This window comes from Triturus cristatus, chromosome 6 (assembly GCF_964204655.1).
Source record: "Triturus cristatus chromosome 6, aTriCri1.1, whole genome shotgun sequence".
Lineage (NCBI taxonomy): Eukaryota > Metazoa > Chordata > Amphibia > Caudata > Salamandridae > Triturus > Triturus cristatus.
In genome coordinates this window covers 672,957,713-672,976,120 of record NC_140589.1, presented here as the reverse complement: position 1 = coordinate 672,976,120, position 18,408 = coordinate 672,957,713, and the positions used below count along the sequence as shown (strand labels likewise).

Here is an 18,408-nt window from a genome sequence, read left to right as displayed (position 1 = left end):
ATGCAAATTTCAGGTAACAGACACCACTGAGACTTTTTAAAAACAAAGTAAACAACTCTCTACTAGCCCAGGGGGCAACGCCAACTGATGGCGGGCCCCCAAGACAGGGGTGGGTCGGTTCAGACTGCAGTTTTGAATTTGAGGGCGGGAAGCCCGCAATAGGTAATTGGCTGGTGGGGGTGGGGGCGCCTGGGCAGTCGAGGGGCAGCCAGGTGAGGATAAAGGGGAGTGCATCCCCACGCAGTTACCTGTTTTTTTCCATGCCTGGCTGCCCCCAACGACCTCGCTACTGTGCCCGTGCCCGTGCCTGCACCTGGCCGCTGCTGCGGGGGAACACAGCGCTGAAGCGGCCTTTTTTGGCAGGCCAGGCCGGTCGGTGAACCACCAAGGCCTGTGGCGGAGAAGGAGTCATATTTGATCACAAAACAGGTGGACAACCTTGGGATCAGTAATTGAAGTGCAGGCGAATTCTGAATTAGGAAGCCTTTGGCTTAAAACCGGGGCTGGAGTTGCCGTGGAAGGTGTTGGGACTCCCGCTACAGCGATTGTCCCTAGCCTCTCGCAGTACTCCATTACATGGCCCCAGAGAATATCGGGGGATGGCATCTGTGCCAGAGGACCAAGGTATGGCCCGGTTGCTCAGGCCCATCCTATTGGGTGCCAGGGGGGATCCCTTCTTGGGTTAGCTCTGGCATTGTATGCTGTGGGTCCAGTTTTCATGCTGGCCCACGCTCCCTCTATTTTGAGGGGGCAGGTGAGTTCGCCTTGTGATATGCAACTTGCAGTACGGGGTCCACGGTCCCGAATCATTTGGAATAGTCAATGCCATGGTGCCTGAGGGGTGGCCTGCCTTGACTCATTTGAGGATCTGTTTCTAGGAGATGATATGTATTAGTTCCTCTAATCAAAGGATTCTCGATGTAAATATTGTAATTGTCATGTGAAAGTTTGGATAATTGAATAATTCTGTTGATATAAAATGTCATGTTTATGTTGATTGTAATAAATACGGCCTGAGAATTGTATATTCTCTAACACAGTGATGGTGTCTGCGTGTCTCGGTCTCCCTTAAAGGAATCCCCATTTGTGGGGGAGGGATGATTTGGGTAAGGTCTTGGGACGATCCCCCACCTGTTGCGCTTCCCCTTATTTTATTGCATCACTATTGTGTTCGGATTTTCTTAATCCCATACTGTACATTATTTTTGGCTGGTCCATTGCCATTCACCCTTTCACCAATAAAGCATGGGCTTTGCCAAGGCATATATGCTGCTGGAAGATATTACGAATCTTTACTTGTTTGCTAATTAAACATATCTCATTAAAGATTTTTGCTTGTTCACTAATTAAACATAGATTATGCATGTAAAACCATTTTGTGTAAAAACGTGCATGTCAATTCACACAAAAAACGTATTGCACTAGTTCAAAAGGCAAAACAGACAAAATGGAAACAGCATTATAGCCAGTTTAAGAAGTTAAAGGGCAACATTATATTCAAAGGTCATGGACATTAACCTGGATAAACCCAACAAGAAGTGTGATATAATGAAACGGTAAAGTGTACAATACTAAATCCAATGGCAAGGGGACTGTAATCTCCATATAAAATCCTGCAAATATTTTCTTAACACATGTGCACCCTGATGCCATAATGCGCCCGTATCAAAATTTCACTACTCACTTGTCCTAAATTACTGAAGTCCCTACCTGCAGATCACCAACTGCTGCTGGACCCCCACTGACGTACAGCACAGGACTCTGCTCGCTAGCCAGGCTCAAAAGCTGAGGTCAGTGGCAACCCGGTACGAAATACATTTCCTTCACAATTTTGGAGATGATACTGGTTTAGTTGAGTTGAGAGCACAGGACTATTAGGGCCTGCTGCAAGCAGCACAAAGGCAGCCAACTACATTGTAGCGGAAAAATTACTGGATGGTGGCAGACATCAGCATGGTAGAGCAATCACTGCCATTTTCATACCTGTGCTCTGCCTGGCGATCCTGAAGGACCATTTGGTAAAAACAGCAATTACTAGTTCTTTCCCCTTCAATGGGGTACCCCAGAAATTCCCTGCGGGTCTCAGGGTCAATGGTCAATTCTAAGATTACCATCCTCGTGGTGTGAAACACCTCCCTGAAAAATATAAATTGGCAAGTCCGTTTTTTCGGAGGATACTTGCACACACCTGAAAAAGTAGTAATGATAGGGGTTATCATTGTGTCTTCTGGTGCATCGGACAATGGATATGTCTCCCCCCCCAGAGCTCAGGGAAGGTTAGGGAGGAAGTAGGGTGGGTGTATAGAGGCAGTGGATATGGGGATATTGCCATCTGGTTACCCCTGGTTATCACTGCCTGAAACTTGTCATTGGCGACTGGGTGTTAGATGGGTGTACCTTGACAGTAATAAGCTACATCCTCTCTTCCCTATGGTCTAAAATAACTCTAAATGAAGGTTACAATTGTGCAAGGAGAAGGTGCCACTGCGTTTGTGTAAGTACACTTTTTTCTTAACATGGAAAATATTTTCCCCCATGGAGAAACACTTTCCACTAATTTTGGGGGTGTTCCATTCCAATCAGGGAAAAGTGTAAATCACTAACCATTTCTAGAGTGCGAATGGACTTGAAAACAGTTTTTGAATATCCACAAACTCTTTTCTTTCAAAACTTTCTTAGAAATCCCCAGCCTAGAAACCCCCTTCTCTGCACCTGAAGTAGGAGTTACACATGCAGGCTTAGTATTACACCATTGTGAGGCAATTCCATGCATGAGTAAATGGATTTATGAGTCTAATTCACAATTTGTAAATACCTTGCATATGTAAACGAAGCGATTTATGCGTGCAAGCTAAGTTTGGTCAAAAATAGGTTTGTGAATTGGGTTGACTGTTTATCCTTGTGTCTCTGTCTCTCTCTCAATGGCAGAGAGAAACAATGCAAGTATGATGGCCTTGGAATCCATCTGTTTCTAAATGGACTTTTTAAAAGGTTATACCTGCTAGAATTCCTCCAAAACTCAATTCTGGCCTATTGGTTATGCACTTGCGGGAAAACCAAGGCCCTGAAAAGTTAAAACAGAGTCTCGAAACAACCAGTGCAAAGCAACATTCCAAACAACTCCACCATTGCACGTTTCTGGGCCTGTCCTGTGCACAAGACCAACTCACACATGTTGTGTTCTGCTTTTACAGGAGCAGTGTGGGAAGGCAGATTATTAGTACAATTATTATTGTCTATTGAATTTCTCTATTTTTTTAAATTCCAATTCCAAGTGAATATGCACAAGAACACTATTTGGAGAAACAAAACGTTAAACCTCCTAGTATTATAGGTAACCACAAATGCTCAGTGGTACAAATAATCCCCATTCTTAAACGCAGATTTTGGGACACATTTAAAACAAGCATTTTCAATGCAATAAGTCTCGCCGAGACATGCTGTTTTCGGGATATGGGCATTAAGCTGCACCCATTTTCCGCCCTTCTTTTTAATTTCCTCCTGTAACTGTTCTTTGTAAATGGTGGCTTTTCATTGGTCAATAGGCTTAGTAGTACCTCCTTAGTATCGCCTTTTCTCTTGTTGTAACCTCCCATGAGGACTGCCCCGGTTACATATTTTAACTCTACATTTTTAGGTCTCGCCTAGCGTTGCTGTGCAAAAGCGCAGCTCGCTCGGCGAGATTTAATCCAGAAGAATTCATTTCCTGAAAAGGGCTTGAAGCCCCGCCCTTTATTCCCATTGGCTTGCGTCACCGTTTATGTTAAACGGTGCGCTGCCACTGGAAATAAGGATTCCGGGGTGCCTTCTTTTCGCTTTTTTGGCCAGCCCACCCAGACTGGCTCACCTGCATTACGGCTGTCGTGACGAAGTTTCTTATCAGAAGCTTCGTCACGCTGCCTTGCACGCGCCAGTCCGGCTCTTTGATTGGGCCGGACAAAAAAAGGAGACATGGCGCTGCGTGTTTATTTTTGAATCTCGCTTTCACTTTAAAGTGAAAGCGCGATGCAAAAATAAACAGTGGATGCGAGCGCTTGTTTAAATGGGGAGTGACACCAGTTCCCTAGATTGCACCCATCTAGCTTAAAAAAGTTAAAACCAGTGAACATAATGCAGATTTTATAGTGCTTGCAAAGCATACTTAGTCGTGCAGACATTTAATATTTTTGTAAGACAAAGCAGCTCCCTCATACTTTTTGCTGTGTCCTCCCCGTAGAAACAACTGGACAGTTGTTTGTGTATTCTTGTACCTCTTTCGATTTTATTTTGTTGAATGCAGGGTGTGGGGGGTGCAGAGTTTTCTAAGTAGGGATTTACACGTTTGGCCTCGGACTGCGGTGTGCGCGTGGGGGTTTTGCCCTGAGAGTTATGAGACATGGCAAACACAGGGCTGCTTGTTACTCAAGACACACGGTGTTGTGAATGTGTGCCACACCTCGCCGTTGTAGCCTCGTCTTGGGAATGTAATGATCAGACGCCAGGGGCGGGTCATCAGTCTAGCACGAGTGGCTGCACACGGAAAGCGCCAGGCAGCCCGGGATAGACAGAAAATGAACTCCAAGAGGAAGGGCAGAGAGACGCCACACTCACTCACCCGGACGTGTGTAAACAAAGCTACAGCCAAACACGTGAGCTGAGATTAGATGGCAGTTTTCAGACCGGAAAAAAAAAAGGCCAGGTGCTGGTCCGACAGTACCCAAATATCCCTGTTAAAAACAGAGGCACTGTCAAATCGGAAATGGAGAGCGTCAGCATGAACTCAATTTTTAACATTATTTGTATGACAGAAATGTATGGTCTACGCGAGCACAGGTAACTCCAGACGAAGGGGGAAGTCATGGTCAGTTGTATATTTTGAGCAATGATGTAGACTCATTTTCCAGGGTTAGCGGTAACAAGCGTTTTAGTGAGTGTTTCAGGTTGTCAGGAATTAAGCACCGTGACTCCCCTGTTCCTTTTGAACCTAGTTGCACATTTCCTGCCCGCTACTGCTTTGGCAGGAAGTAAATATCATGCAGCCCGTGTGAACGGGAGCAGTCACCCGTTCTGTGAGGGCTGTACACGTTAACATGTGTGCTCCGGTGCACGCACCAAGCATACCCCGTCCATAAGCAGTAAAATCATGCACAGCCCTTGTGAACAGGAGCACTTGTGCACAGCTCTATGAGCGCCGTACTGCCGCCATGTGTGCTCTGGTGCACGCACTGAGCCCACCCCGCCCATAAACAGTAAAATTACGTGCAGTCCCTATGAAAGGGATGAAAACTAGGAATACACTAACCTTTTCTTACTGCCCTTCTTCTTTACTGCCTCCTTCCCTTCTGTTTCTTTCAACAACCATATGATTCTCCCCTCGCTTGTCCCTTCCCCCAACATTCTGTTTTTTCTATAACCTTCTCTCCCCATACCCTGTCTCCTCAATGTCCATCAATCACTTTCCTTGCCCGTCTGTTTCTTCCCAGCCTTTCTGTCTTTAATCAGGCTCCTGTTTCTCCCCTTGCCCTTCTGCTTTTCCCCTTGCCCTTCTGTTTATCCCCCTGCCTTCCTATCTTTACCCATGTTTCTGTCTGTACCCCTGCCCTTCTGTTTCTCCCCTTGACCTGCTGTTTCTCCCCTGCCTTCCTGTCTTTCCTGTGCTTCTGTCTCTTCCTCTGCCACTCTGTTTCTCCCCGGCCTTTGTAACTTTACCCGTGCTTCTCTTTCACCCCAGCACCTTTGTCTGTTCCCCTCCTATTCTGTTTCTCTCCCTGCCTTAGTCTTTACCCATGCTTCTCTCTCCACCTCTGCCCTTCTGTTGCCCCGCCCTTCTTCTTTTGTTCATGCCGGTCTATCACCCCCCTACCTCCTATCCAGGGCACAAGTCCTAACAAGCATTTACAATGCAATAGGTCTCGCATTTACGCAAGTTTAAGCTATTGGCATTGTAAATCACAATGCCTTTTATATATGTTGTAAAAACGAAAACAAAAATAAAAGGCATTGTCGTTTGCAATGTCAATATCTCAAACTCGCGTAAATGCGAGACCTATTGCATTGCAAATGCTTGTTTAATTACAGCCTGTGAGCACTATTTTAGTAATTACTTTCTCTTAGCTGCTGTTGCAGGCAGGACAAGCCCTCCCGCTTCTGCAACCAATCCTGCGGTTTAACTGCATGGTAACGCTGCACACCACCCATCATCTTTAACAATGGTGGCCGCACCTTTCTTTTCTTGTGCGCGGCTCGCTAGACTCTATTTAAAAAATGTTTTTTTAAAGTAGCGCAGCATGCCCTTAATCTTAAACAATGGCGGCTTGCGCCTCTATTTTGTCATTACTCATTTTTAAGCAGTGTGGCATGCCTTCTAATCAGCAACATAGGCGGCCGTGCATTGGTTTTCTTCTGGGTGGATTTAAAGCATGAATTGGAGGCACAGTCTCAATCGACTGACGATAGCCTTTTGTCACGCTTTTTCCCCCCCAATTTCTTCAATTTTGTTACAATCACGGCACCCGCACTTTAGCTTTAAACACCTTAAGCTAAAGCGTGATGCCACAATCGATTACAAAGTAAATAAATAGAAAAAAAAAATGCATCCGCACACCTTTTTTTTCTCTTTATTTACTTTTGTTGCAATCACAGCACCCGCACTTTAGATGTTTAAAGCTAAAGTGCGGGTGCCGCGATAGTAATAAAAGTGAGTTATTAGGAAAAAAGAAAGCACGCAGCTAACATTTCTTTTCCATTTATTTACTTTTGTAGCAATGGTGGCACCCGCGCGTTAGCATTAAACATTTATTTACTTTTGTAGCATGGGTGCCAGAGTGGCTTCCAAAGTCAATAAATTGGGGAAATAAATGCGGCCACACACCTTTTTTCCTTTTTCTTTCCTTTTGTTACAATATCAGCATCAGCGCTTTAGCTTTAGAGCGCAGGTGCCAGATTGCTTCAAAAGTAAAGAAATAGAAAAACAGGCATTTACAATAAAATAGGTCTTGCATTACTAAAGATTTGAGCTATTGGTGATACATTATTATTAGTAACGCCAATGGCTCAAACTTTCAGTAATGCACGACCTATTGCATTGCAAATGCTTGTTTAGAGTTACAGCTATTGATGTTGTAAATGACAATGTCTTTTACCCAAGCGTTTTGGTTTGGAGAGGAATGGATGTATGTGGTGTGTAGTGGAATTATGTCATTTGGATTGGAATTGTTAGTTGTGAAATTGTGTGTGGTGTGGAGTGGATTTATGTAGTGGAATTATGTGGCAGGGTGTGTAATGGAAAAGGAACATGGGAATAAGACACTGGGAGACACAGACACTACGAGCGCCTAAACTAAAGAGAGAGACAATACAAGGAATGGGGAGATAGATCAACAAACTTTGGGCAAATGACAGGGCGAGAGACCACCTGAAAGCGAGAATGACTGGAAAACAAGGGGGTCACCAGACTTGCAGAGATAGCGAGACATTGAACATTTGTCACGGAGAGAAAGAACACTGGCGCGGGGAGAGGGGTGGATAGATCTTGGCAGCGGTCGAAGTGAATTAAAAATATGGGAACTGTGATGCTGCATGCTATGGGGCAGGGTCAGTGAGCTTGGGAGTGGGGTCAAAGGTGTGGCTTTAAAAAGTGTTTCCCCTTCAGGTAGCTAAAATAACGTGCAGCTTAAATGAGAACTAAATAAAAAAAAGTTGTTAATCAGTGGGAAATGGCCTACAGTACATTATTAAACCTCTAATAATGAATGCACTGCAGATGTCTGTGTGCAACCATAGAGCAACATAATTAAATCTTGGTTGGTGCAGTGGAGAACAGTGACTTGTATATTGTTAGTGCTATAAGGTCCAAGACTGTCAGAAAGCATTGTGAATACGCAAGTCAATTGTTAAAACTTCCTTTACACACAGTATAAGATAGGCTGCATTAAAATGCACACACAGTTTTAAGATAAAATGGTACTTCCAAAATATAGATTTTAGTAATCCCCATACCATAAGTATTGCAATTTTGAGTCATTTTATATAACTGTCCCTTAAAAGCACGCACTTCGCATCTCAGCTGGTAACTCTCTTGCATAGTCCACACAGCTCGCCACCTAAGTAACATAGATTTCAAGACTACAAATAAGAACACCACAGCCACAAATATTTACAACCAACTATGCACTAGGAATATAATTACTGCAGGGAAAGAAAGTGTCTCATGAATAAAAGCAGACAATTCCATCTGCTATAAGTGAGGCACTCAATCCTCATCTGCGAATTTTGTTTCTATTGAGATAATGTACAGAGAACAACTAAAAACACATCAGATCCTGCTGCTGCTAGTACTGTAAAGAAGATGGCAGAATAGTTGCCCTTAATGAAGTGTAGCCAATTACACACATATAACCATATAAAAAGCATTAAAGTCCAGTAACTATATGGTTTTCAAAATAAAAGTGTCCCGGTTTATCTTCCATTACGGAAAGAATTGTTCAGTCATTTTCCACTTCCATGTTCTAACTGTTCCTTGTGGAAATAGTCTTTCCTCAAGTCAGCATTCCAAAGAAGGCATACAATACCAAGTGGGACCATTTAGCAGACACCTGTGTTGAAGGCCAGCTCGACAAACTAACCAGAAAATTAAACAACCAGCGGCACAGAAAGGACGGCAGGAATGATGGGAGGGATGACGGGAGGGAGGGGGTGAAAGAGGAGGCATCAGACAGCCAGAGATGGCCAATAAAAAGGAACAACAAGCAGCAGCGCAGGAAGGACGACAGCAATGACGGGTTGGAGCGGGTGCGAGCGAGGAGGCAACAGATTGCCAGAGAGGCCAACAAAAAGGAACAATCAGTGAATTCCGCTGGGAGGGAACCAAGCACCCAAAGGAGGGACAGATGTACGCTACTTACTAACCAGAGCAAAAGAATTTTAAAAGGCAGGCCAAACAATCAACCAAGTTGGTAATCCAGCTGCTCTGTTGTGCCGTGCTGGTCCCCGTAGCCCCGTCCAACGTCTTGACGCAGACGCCGAGGGGAAGACAGCGGCTAAGACCGCCGCCGCAGGACGCCCAGGAAAAGCAAAATCGAGTCGCCGTAACGGGAATAGCCGCTGTCGCGAGGGGAAATCCTGCAGTCAGACTGCATGTCGGACTGCACGCCGGTCGAGTGTGCTACCGCCCAGACCTGGGTCCGGACCTGTGCTGAGAGGTGCCTGCAGGGAGCAAACCCCAGGTAGCAGCACTGAGGACACCGGGAGGGGGAAAGTAAGGACACAAAATATAAATCTTTATTCCAAGAATTACAAATAAGGAGAAAAACGACAATTGCGGTGAGAAAAGGGCACGGGGAGAGCACAGGATTGATGCACAACAGAGGTAAGTGAGGGTTCTGGTCTGTGTTTTGTGGATCGGTATCTTAAAAGTCATAGTTTGAACACAAACCTGGGTGGACTATCCTAGAAGGCGACATTTGTACCCGATTGAATTGCTGATAATTGTTTTGGTCGCATAAAGGCATTAACAATGGCCCCCAGAAAGGTTAAAAATACCCAGGATCCAAAGATGAAGCCAAAAGAGACCTTAGTAGATCTGGGTGACTCTGTGGAAAGTATAAAGAGCCCACGGGTAAGACCAAAAAACAGGAGCGAAACAAAAAGGAAAAAGTAACGGTGACATAAATACAAGCACAACAAGCATTGGCATAGCCAATAGGTCTCGCTTTTGGGACCTTATAAGTGTTTAGCCATGCAACAGTTACATAACTAAACACTTATAAAGTCCCAAAAGCGAGACCTATTGGCTATGCCAATGCTTGTTTTAACTGGTGCAATCTATTGAAGCCTCACGGAGAACATCAAAGCGGCCCTGCGGCCGCGAAAGTTTTGCGATCGCGATCAAACATCAAAGCGGCGGAAAGTGAAAGTAATCTCGGTAAAGCAGGACGCGCGCGTCCGCGCACATGCACTGCAGCTCTAGGCTGGCCTGGTAGCACTTTTGGGAGCCCTCACAAAATGTCTCGCCAGACCAGCGCATGCGCTGGGTCAGGCGAGACCTAAAAAGGGGGGGCACGGCCTCAAGCTCATTGAAAGACTTTGTGGGGAAGCACTTTAAAAAAGTATTTTCACCAGCAAAGGCCTCTGTAATAGAGGAGGCAGAGTCCGAACTGCGAATTGGGAATAGCTCACTAGCTTATGGGGAGTCTACGATGGAGTCAGTAAATCTAGCTAACCAGTCTCTCCAATCTTTATTGGGACAAAAAGGCAAAATCTCTCCACGGCTGTCCTCTTCCCCGAACGGGCTGTTTACACAGGACCTAGAAAATATAACTCAGGACTGTCCGGAATTAAACAGTGAGGATCAAAGAACAGAAGGAGAAGTTATACCAGACTCCGAGCAAAGGGGGAAAGAGACTGAAAATCAAGGCCAGCATGGGATCCAGTTTTCGGTGGAAAAAGAAAGCATCGAACAAAATCACTTCAGGGCTGAATCTAGAACTTTCTGCAACACCTGCATCCTCTATGATAGACTTGATGTTAATTCTGCAAAGAACTCTCCAGGGGCTTTTAGAAGTCACCTTGTCAAATAATGAAATTTTAAAAGCACAAAAAAGCACCTATTTAGGATAGAGGGGGAGTTAGAAGGAATTAGAAACCAAATACCAGCAATGGTAAGACCAGTTCCAGACCCGCAGCCTCCTGCATCAGCTAGGGAGGTGGCGGAGATGGTCGACCCCTCTAAGACAAATCAGGAGGTTTATATCTTGAGGTGGCCTATGAGGCTAATAAGAAGGGGAGATAATTTTAGAAATGGGATATATAACAGAATGAGACAATGCCGGATGGAAGTTAGAAAAAAAGGGATCTGTTAAATTAGCAAAAAGAAGTGGGGTTAGAAAGGCAAGCTCGAGAAACCTTGAGCAGGAAACCCAGCTAAGTAAAACTCAAAGTGAAATAGGAACGAGGACGGCAACAAAGAAGCACGTGAAAAAGGTCCCACTCAAAAATAAGCCAATGGCCCAGGAGAAGCAAGTACGGTATCCACCACATATAGTGTTTAAGAACCCCAACAACATTGCCTGTTATGGAGTAAGGCCACAAGGAGGTAATCTACCAGAGGCAGGAACTAGTAGGCATTCCAGCCAGTCATATATGGTACCAACTGGGATAAGAAAAGAGGGTGTAGAGAGCAAGTGGCTATACTTTGTACCTATTCAAACAGGTAAAGGTGGTAAGAAAAAGAGGAAGAGAGGGCCGTTAAATAGGGCACAACTTTTACACTCATTTGCCCAATGCCCAAATATGAAGGGCATAGGGACAAAAGACCTGCGGCAAGTAGGTTTTAAGCTGAATGAGGAAGGAAAGGAGGTCACCAGGGTATTGGTCTACTCAGACCTGGTGAAGTTTGCTATCCAGAAGGCGGAGAGAGAGGTATTAAAGGAAGGGATAATGTTAATACCCGAAGAAGTAGTAGAAATAGACGTAGAAGGAACTGAGCCACAAGGAAATTATTTTCTAAGATGCCACGCCGGCCTAGGTAAGAAACAGGTGAGGATAATAGAGAAAGAAGTAGGTGTAAGTATGGGAAATCTTAAAATAGATGTTATTGTTTTAGAGGGGCACTGAACTGACAGTGTCTTGGCATTTTAGGAAGGGTATTAGTTTTAATATACATTCGGGGGCACGGGGGACGAAAGCGGAACAGGAAGTGGAACCGCCTGTACTAGCACGCAGGTTGGCAGTCTAGCTTCCCTGTTAGCACATTTAAGGAGGAGCTGGCGCGAGCGCGAGTCCTAGATCTCCTGAGGCGTGAGCCGGGAGACGAGTGAGCAGAGCGGGTAGAATTGCGATTTTGCACATTTTAAAACTGTATATGTATTGATTGCTGCTATTGTTTTAGAGGGGCACTGAACTGACAGTGTCTTGGCATTTTAGGAAGGGTATTAGTTTTAATATACATTCGGGGGCACAGTGGACGAAAGCGGAACAGGAAGTGGAACCGCCTGTACTAGCACGCAGGTTAGCGGTCTAGCTTCCCTGTTAGCGCATTTAAGGAGGAGCTGGCACGAGCGCGCAGCGGGCGCGCCGAAGGCGCGCCTAAGGCAAGCCCGTCTGCGCCCGTCCGCGCCTGGCCCGCGCCAGGGACCATGCCGGTCTTGATTCAGCCACTAGACCAGTACTTAGATATGACTCCTCTACTTTGCGGAGGTTCAGGAAAAGAAGGTATGCCTCCAATTGTTTCTGCCTTATACCGAGGGCACTGCCATCCATTGCTCCTGACTTTTGCCCTGGTTGTTTGCCTACTATCCCAAGGATTTTTAACCGTCCCATTGCCATTAAGGAGGTGAAGGAGCCAAAGGCAGAAATTAAGAAGGATCCGCCACTTACCTGTATTTTACTAAACGCAAGATCTTTAGTTAAGCATAGCCTCGAGTGCGCGAGGCTTCTGGAAGATCTCGAGGCATAGATAGCGTTTCTCACAGAAACCTGGACTGATCCGGCTGCGGGGCCAGATATAGTGAATACTATCCCCCCGGACTTTCTTTGCTATACACAGGATAGGCCTTTAAGGAAAGGTGGAGGCCTGGCAGTGATTTACCACCACTCGATTAAAGCATCCTTTCAACCAATTCCCATGGAGACCTGCGAAGCGCTATTTTTTAATTTGACGCTGTCGCATCACCAATCCTTTAAGGGATGTTTAGTATATAGGCCTCCGGGATCTAGAACAGCATTCCTGGTGTCCGTGGGTACGCTTTTGGAAGAGGGGCTCCTTTCTGATGCTTTTACAGTTTTAGGTAATTTTAATTTCCACTTACAATGCACGGAGGATGCTGATACCAGGGCCTTGGAGGAATTGATGTTGCCTCTGGAGCTTAGGCAGCGGGTAGTAGGCCCTACGCATAGGGGAGGACATACTTTGGATGGTATTTTTACCAACAAATGTAATATAAAATTTAAAAATCTTCTTCCCCTGGCCTGGTCAGATCATTCCGCGGTTCTATTTGAAATTTTATTAAACGGTTCTGGTAAGCATACTACAGGACATAAAGACAGGATAAAAATTAGAGCATGGAACAAGGTGGAGGGAGATTCGCTAATCAAATTACTGACTTCAAATGTAGTCATTATATCTGGTTATGTGGATATAGCATGTGATAATTATACCAGCTGGCTGCAGCAGGCATGTGATGTCGTTGCCCCCATAAAAATTCTGCGGCCTAAAAGAGCACATCCTTCTGAGCCCTGGTATTCTCAGGAGATTAGATCTCAAAAGCTTATTTGTAAGCAGCGAGAACGTAGATGGAGGAGTAACTATAACAAATGTGACAGAAAAGCATATAAAAGCTCTCTCCAAACTTATAAACAGGCTATTCTCATGGCCAAGCAGTCCTACTTTGCAGCTCAGATACAGGATTCTAGTAACTCAACTAAAGAGTTATTCAAGACAGTGGCTAAGTTGGCCGCTCCTAAGCCTCATCCTGTTCAACCCAGTCAACAGCTGTGTGATGACCTAGCTGAGTTTTTTAGGTCTAAAGTGGAGACCATTTTAACGGCCTTTAATAAGAGAACTATCAGCAACTCGATTATCGGTGGGGAGGGCTCGGGGCCAGCTCAGGCCTCCCATCCAACGCTGATCAAATTTTGGCCAGTGTCCGCATTGGATACGCAAAAGATTTTGCTGGAAACCAAGCCGGGCTCTCCATTTGACCCTTGCCCCATCGCGACGGCTAAATCAGCTGAGGGACCAATTGCTCTGCAGCTATCCAGTCTATTTAATCTGATGTTTGAAACTGGATCCTTCCCCAAGCACTGGAAAATAGCGTCTGTCCTTCCTTTATTAAAAAAACCTCATCTCCCTATTAATGCCCCTAACAGCTTTCGCCCTATAGCTAGACTCCCACTCCCAGCTAAACTTGTGGAAAAATTTATTAATAGACAACTTAGTCTCTTTTTGGAAGACTCTCAAGTACTTGATCCCACTCAATATGGCTTTAGGCCAGGCCACAGCACAGAATCTGCCTTAATTAAAGCCACAGAAGAGATCAGGGAGGCTGTGGACCAGGGTGGTAAGGCTGCTCTAATTTTGCTGGATTTGTCTGCGGCCTTTGATACGGTCCACCATTCAATTCTCATGAATCGCCTAAATAGGTGTGGGATTGATAGTAAAGCAGCAGACCTTATCAAATCCTTTCTAGCCGATAGGAAACAAGTGGTGTCCATGGGGGAGTTTCAGTCGATTCCTTTCTCTACACCTTGTGGGGTCCCGCAGGGGTCCTCACTTAGCCCCACTCTTTTTAATATTTATGTCCACGCTTTGGCACCCGTCATAGCTTCCTATGGCTTTGGTATCACCTCTTACGCAGATGATACTCAAATTGTTGTGTCACTGACACCAGGAGGAGAGGCTGACGTGGAATTGCGTTTGCGTGAGTGTATGGTAGCTGTGAGAAGTTGGATGTCTGAAAATTGTCTGAAACTTAATTCGGACAAAACAGAAGTTATTCTGTTTGGTAATAGCGCCAATTTTTGGACCCCTGCTTGTTGGCCTAATTCCATGGGCTCCCTTCCAATTCCATCTAGAAAGGTTAAAAACCTGGGTATGATACTAGATGATAATCTTACTATGAAGCACCAAATAAATGTTTTGACATCTCAAACCTGGTATTCCATCAGAATGATGAGGAAAGTGTTACCACTGCTTCCTCAAAATAGCAGGCATATGGTGGTCAGAGCCCTGGTAACAACGAGACTCGACTATTGTAATGGCTGTACATGAATGCGCAGCAAAGCATACTGAAAAGACTACAGGTTTTGCAGAACGCGGCAGTCCGTTTACTTACGGGTTCTCCTAGATTCTCTCCTGCGTCATTGGAAAGAAGAACCCTACACTGGCTCCCCATAAAAAGCCGCATCCGTTTCAAGGCGTTGTCTATGGCATTCAAGGCCTTGCATGGACTTGGTCCAGATTTTTTAAAGCAACGTATACTTTGGTATGTTCCGGGAAGAAGTCTTCGCTCCAAAGGAACAAAACAGGCTCAAGTCCCTCGTATCAGGAAGGCTCGATGGGGAGGTAGAAGTTTCGTTTATGGAGCCGTAAAAGCTTGGAACGATTTACCATTCTATCTTAGAACCATGCCAGACCTGATGTCTTTTAGAAAAGAACTCAAGACTTGGCTGTTTAGTTTGGATTGACCCCCTTGTTTTTGCTGCTCGGTTTTCGGGTTGGACCCTTAGGATTTCTAAGGTCGCGCTTAAGAAGTGTCATTAACATTAACATTAACATCTCAGACATAGAAAAATGGTGGGGAAACTGGAGTCAAGGATCTAGCCACATATGCCCTTCCAATAGGTATAGTGAGGTGCATGGTGAAGAGGGTTACTTAGAAGATGTCGAATAGGTAATGGGGACGTCGCGTGGCTTAAAGATTGTTTCCTGGAATGTAAATGGTCTGGGAGACCGAATAAAACAGGAACATTTAAAGGAGCTAGCAAACAGCTCCGAGATCATTTGCATCCAGGAAACTTTGCTATGCGGCAAGACCTCAACATTCGTCGGCTTCTGTCAATTCCACCGCCCAGCAAAGAAACAAAGGTTTAGACGTCCAACGGGAGGAATTATGACATTGATATCAACAAGAATAGTAAAGAATATAACCCAACTGGAAGTAAAATGTAAGCTGCTCGCTTGTAGGATATTTTTAGCAGTTTCAGGCACAAAGTACGCAGATTTAATGGTTTTAAATGTATATATGCAATGGGTAAGTCAGGAGGATTATGTTGCTGAAATGAGCAATTTTAAAGAAGACATGGATTTAATTGGGGAAAAGTATGGCACGGATTTAATTTTATTGATGGGGGATTTAAATCATAAACAAAACCCAAAGAAATTTGATGGCTGGTTCTCAGACATATTGGAGGCTTATGATGTAAATCAAGCAACCTTCCCCAATTGGAAGACTACAACCCCGGATATAAACCTGGGAATTTATTTGGGGACTAAAAGCCTCTTTTGTTTAAATGGAAGGTCACCTCTTGACTGCCCAACGATGAAAACATTTAAACCAGGCACACAAAATTGTCCAATAGACTATGTCTTTATGTCACCCTGGAATTTTCCCTTAGCTAAGGATTTTAGAATTTATCATAGAGAAGGAAGTGACCATAACCCTTTGGAGTTAGAGCTTTTAGAGATCCACCTGAAGCCCTGCGATAAAGTTATTGATCAAGAGGTGGGATACCCAAGGCGTATTACGAGGCTAACAGATTAATATATTGAAAGTCTGGAAAGATTACAACAGAACCTCGAGCTGGGAAAAGAGAGAGGGAAGGGACTAGATTGGTATGTGGACAAATTAGAACAAGTGGTTCAAAACCTCCGAGTAGAACTCAGAAAGAATAGAAACAACGTAAAGAGGCATCAAAATGTAACAAAGGTTCATGGAAAGTGGTTCACTGAGGATTGCCTAAAAAAGAAGAAGGAGCTAAGGAGAGAAGCACATAGATTAAGGGTTAAATACAAACAGGAAAGGGCAGATAAGCTTGCACAATTAAAAAAAGAATATAATATGTTAATAAGGAGTGCAAAAAGATCTTATAAAGATTCTTGCAGGGCAAAATTACTGGACACAATTGAGACAAAGAACTTACGCCAGTTTTGGAAGCTGGTACAATCAGCAGCAGAACCCACAGCCGCTTCAATGAATTGTGCGGTGGAAGAAGCGGCATGGGTGGAATACCTGCTGGAATTGCATAGCCCAGGAAGAGAATTGGATGTTAGGGAGCCCCAGGAGTGGGGCGGGCTAGTAGAGGAGATCAAAGCAGATTTCTTACCCTCAAATGTAAAACATACTATAAAAACCCTGAATTTAACAAGAGCAGCAGGACCAGACAATCTCCCAGCCCTGATAATAAACTCACAGTTGAATTGGTGGGCAGAATTCTTCTCACTAATGTTTCAAGTAATCTTAGATTCTGGGAAGATCCCCAACAATTGGAAAGGTGCAATAATCAGACCAGAGCATAAGAAAGGAGATATGCATACCCCAAAGAACTACAGATTAATAAACCTGTTAGATATTGGTGAAAAGATTTTCGCGAAAATAATACTAGAAAGGCTCAAAGCTTGGGTGGAACAGTACTCTATTATACCGGTAGAACAGGGGGGTTTTAACGAAGGCCATTCCACCATTGACCACTGCTTTGCTCTTTGGGCACTCGCCCGGAAGTCAATAGAGCAGAATGGGAAATTGTATTGTTGTTTCGTTGATTTCCGGGCAGCATTTGACTCAGTGGATCTCAAGTGTCTTTGGGAATGCCTGATTAAGTATAGAATACCGGCGGGCCTACTGGTTATTTTAAAGGAACTACATACAGGAAACTGGGCCCAGGTAATTAAGGATACACATGGGGCACTAACACAGAAAATAGTGGTAGGGAACAGGCTGAGACAAGTCTGTGTTTTGGCTCCTTTACTATTTGCCTTATTCCTGGCCGACCTACCCGAAGTTTTAGAAGTGGAAAGAAGTGCAAGCCCCAGAATGAGTGGAAATAAAGTGGCATGTCTTTTATATGCAGACGACCTTGTGATACTCGATCAAACGGAGCTTGAGCTCCAAATGAAATTAAATGTTTTTAGAGACTACTATGAGAGAAAGTTTTTAGTTGTAAATATGGATAAAACGAAGATTTTATGCTTTGGAAAACGAGAAAACATTTTTTGCTGGTTTTTAGGGCAAATAAAACTGGAGATTGTAGAAGAATACAAATATTTGGGTCTCTGGTTTGATAGCGCCCTTAAATGGTGTACTCACATTGAAGCCCAAAAAGCAAAAGCTTTTTCCTCAATCTGTGGGCTGATAAAATGTAATAAGGAATATGGAGAAATGTCACATAGACCTACGCTAAAAGCATATGATGCCATGATACCCTTGCAGGTTTTGTACAGGGCAGAAGTCCTGTACTTAAGTGGCAAATGCAGATGGGACCAGGAAGAAGGGAAGATCCTAAAAACCTTATTGTCTCTACCAAGCTCTGCTATGATCCAGGCTGTAAGAATGGAGACAGGAACAACAGCTTGGAACATTCAGATTCAAATGTCACTGTGTTAAAAGGTGGATTCTTCCATCAAAGATTAGATGAGAGTAAGTAGATTTCCATAGGTTCTTTATTCATAAGTATAAAGGTACAACAGCTCAGCCACCCAACTGCCTCTTACTCCACTCCTCAAGATTCTCTCCCACACCAAGCTCTCTTATCCATTCCAGAACCCTCAGATGTCATCACAGCCATGATAGACAGCTGACAATCTGAAGCATAAACTTTACAACACATCTCCCTCCTTTACACACTAACATTTGGACGAAAAGTCAAAGAAAGAAAAGAACACTATACAATTAACATATAAATATGACTAAATCATTTTACTACATAGTCGTTCAA

General features: G+C 44.3%; 1 protein-coding gene across 3 annotated transcripts in view; it reads right to left on the bottom strand.

The window, feature by feature from the left end:
* The window catches only part of RNGTT (RNA guanylyltransferase and 5'-phosphatase), a 1,651,651-nt gene that overhangs the window by 1,323,366 nt on the left and 309,877 nt on the right, over positions 1–18,408 (bottom strand). The gene's annotated exons all lie outside the window — the stretch shown is intronic.